Here is a 3,612-nt window from a genome sequence, read left to right as displayed (position 1 = left end):
AAAACAGTGAGGTTCAGATCTGAGCCAAAGCGGGAAAAATGGTTTAAGACGGGAGTTAAAGAGGGAATTTTGTTAGGAAACACAATCCTAACCTTGAACAGGAATGGAGGCCTCTGACAGTTGATGATTTTATATTTTTCTTTTACTACGCATCAGACCTGGACGACTGAGGGATTACACAGATACTTAAGTGATTTGTGTCTATAATGAGCCATCAAAGTTATTTATTCAACCCTCTACAGCTCAAATCTCATCATACTGCAATAAAATAAAATAAAATAAAATAAAATAAAATAAAATAAAATAAAATAAAATAAAATAAAATAAAATAAAATAAAATAAAATAAAATAAAATAAAATAAAATAAAATAAAATAAAATAAAATAAAAAAATAAAAATAAAAATAAAAATATCCCATTACTCCATGGAAAAAGTCCCCCAAAAATATCGTTCCGTTGGATCATGCATTGAGCGATAAGTCGATACAGTTTTTATTGTGACAGGCTCAGGCATTAAGCTCTTTATAAACATGAAGACAAGCAGGTGACGCTACCAGGTCAAATCTGTGGAGAGGCAAGCCTGTACGTAATTAATCACATTGGACGTTTAGACACCCCCTTCGATACCACTTTATAACTACATCTAAATTAGCGTTAATAAAGGGAGTTAGGGTCATAGACTGTATAAAAATGTCAACTAAGTGAGTGTGACGTCGCCCACAGTTCAGCTCCAGGTTACAGCACTTAAAGGGGTGAGTTTGGTGCAGAGTTCACACTTGGAACTCTGACCGCGAGTATCATAGCAACCAAAGAGCCAATCTGGAGCGAGGCTGTTGAAGGTAACGCCCTTTCCCGACCCTGCTATTGCGCTATTGTTCTCTGTGTTTTTGGGTCTGAGGATGGAGTTATTGTCTTTCCAAACAAAAATTGAATCTTTAACTCTCCTCTCAAACCATTTCTTTTCTCTGGCTCAGATCTGAACTTCACTACCTTCAGAGGAGTCGTTAGTGTCTTTGAGATGGAGATGTACAGCAGACTGGGGTCCTGAGCTGCTCTCACGTCGGTGTCGGTTCATTCTCTCATGGAGTGTTTAGTTTCTCCAGTGTAACTCTCACTGAATGGAGTCGACACATTACTTTGTTTGTGTCTCGGGGTTTTGTCCTTTGTGTGAACCAGTTTCTGTCTTAAAGTGTTTGTAGGTTTAAAATAGACCGGAATCTCAAACTGTCTGAAAATAGTTACGTCTTTCCTTCTAGGTTCAGATTCCCTGTTGTCCTCTTTTTCTGTTTTTTATCTCTCTTTGTTCTATCGAAGGCCCATTTTTGTAATTAATGGGGAAAACTCTTGCTTGGATCTTGCTCTCAAACGGGAGAATGACATAATCACATTTAGAATCTGAAAAGTACCAGTCGTGCCCGTTAACGTTGGCCCGGACACAGACTTCAAACTTCAAACTTCCTCTGACCTGGAAGTAACTCATGAGTGAAGGAATAACCTCTGAGTGACAGCAGAGAGCGTGACAATCAGGGCGTGTCCAGGGTCTATTTCACACAAACACACGTCCTTTTTTAGGCATCGTGGTTAAACCGTCTGAGTAAACTTCACCCCAGTCGTCTTGTGATTGCTCCAAACGTAATCGAAAGCCTAAGTTTAATTGTGTAACGCTCTGGAACAGTAAAAACGCTTCATTTTCTTTGTGCACGTGCAGGTTCTGTTGCAGATTGACAGCACTGTGCCACGCAAAAAAAAACATCTTCAGATCTAAATTTGTAAGTCGGCTGCAGGGAGACGAGGCGTGGTTCTGCTCTGTCACTCGTGCACTACTCCCTACTCAGATTTGGATTTCCATATTGGATGTTTTGCATGAATACATATCGAATAGCGTGTCTTCTAACAAAACAGAGAATGTCGTATAAGCAGTTGTCTAATATAATGTTGTTCATGTAAGAATTCCTGCTTAAAAGTGAGATAAAAGATACAAAAATGATCTCAGGATATGAAATTTGACTGCAGCAAATGAGAAAGTGCACTAAAGAAATGGAAAATGTATAAGTCTGTATTAAAAAAGTCAAGTATATGAGGTGCTGTGTTGTTGTTTTTGTGCTATTTTAGCTTAATTTGAGTAAAAACATGTCATAATAAGAGCCCAGAGATGCAGGTGCACACTTACGCACAGCAATAGAGACTAGAAAGTTCCAAGTGCGGCTAAATCTGGTACAAATCATGTCTTCTTTTGTAAGATTAATGGTGGTTCCTGACACAAAAAGAAGAAACAAACAAAAGAAAGTCCTTACCCTTTGCTCTCCCAGATTCTGCAGCGCCTCTTTATCTCGTCTGCTCCTGCTCACGACGCTCCTGGTCTCTATACTCCTCTCCAGCGCCCTTTCCAGACTCCTCTCCGCGCGTTTCTCCGCACGCCTTTCCAAACCCGGAGAGCTCCATCCCTCGGAGCCCGGGCTGCGCGCCTGGAGCCCGCTCTCTTTACGCACAGACCTCGGCGTGCTCTGACCCACACTCAGCGCGTCAAAGTCGATGCTCTTCCCGTCGAACGCGTCCTGTACGCTGCAGAACAAGCCTCCGTACTTCTGCCGCGGGATCTGGTCCGCGGTGCCCGGTCTGGCGAGGTACACGGGCAGGTCGTGTTCGTCCGCGATGTCCCGGTTCGCCCTGCGCTCTGCCATCGCGCGCACTGCTGCTGAAGAGAAAGAGACTGAGGTGGAGAGATGGAGACTGCAGAGTGCGCACACAGAGACACTGAGCTGGCACTGCGCTGGGCTCCTACAGCGACAGGAACAAGCTCAGAAGTGTCGTTTCTGTCATTTTAAAACTTGTACAGGAGCTTGTTGTTGAGCTTTGGAGGATTCAGTGATTAGACTAATTAGTGGCATTAGTTCCTAGTTAAAAATGAGATCAAAGTTGGCTTAAATTGTTCCCTAAATGGCTTCTGGATTGTTCATGAGTCAATTAGAAGCTGTAGTGGAGCTGTCCCTTCAGCACCGGGTCTGCACAGGTAAGAAAATGTCAAACTCCCTCTGTCTCCCAAGACTCGAGCTCTTTCATGGCTTTATTCATTTATTTTATTTTTGTTTTTACACTAATCAGGTCCCAATCACTCCAAAAAACAAAGAATTATCTCTTTACATTATGAGGAAAAATGTTCTATGTTGTAATTATGTTGATAGAACACAATAAAGTCACATTTGAATAATTTGCAAAAATGATTTATTAAAAAAACAAACAAATATTTATTAATAATGTGTCTCATGTGAAGAGCTGCTGACAGGAGCAGGAGACATGAGCCTTTAACAAAGTCCATCTGGAATCTAAATTATAATGTGTTAAACTCTTCTGTCATCACTAGGTGGCAGTATAATGTCCTCATATGTGGACACCAGGACTGTGTAGAGAAAAAAATGTGTCCTGTGGCCTAGACAATCCAAAATGTGTTGTCCACATATGAGGACACCAAGACCTAAAGTCTGAGAGTTTTTCCATCATTTGTAGGCTTAATAGTGCATTAGCATTAACACTGATGCGTCTCAGTTATTTTATTTTTTATTTTTTAATTATTTTATTTTACTTTATTTTTTTTTATTTTACTTTATTTTTTATT

The sequence above is a fragment of the Periophthalmus magnuspinnatus genome, chromosome 14 (assembly GCF_009829125.3).
Source record: "Periophthalmus magnuspinnatus isolate fPerMag1 chromosome 14, fPerMag1.2.pri, whole genome shotgun sequence".
NCBI lineage: Eukaryota > Metazoa > Chordata > Actinopteri > Gobiiformes > Gobiidae > Periophthalmus > Periophthalmus magnuspinnatus.
This window is presented reverse-complemented; position numbering follows the sequence as displayed.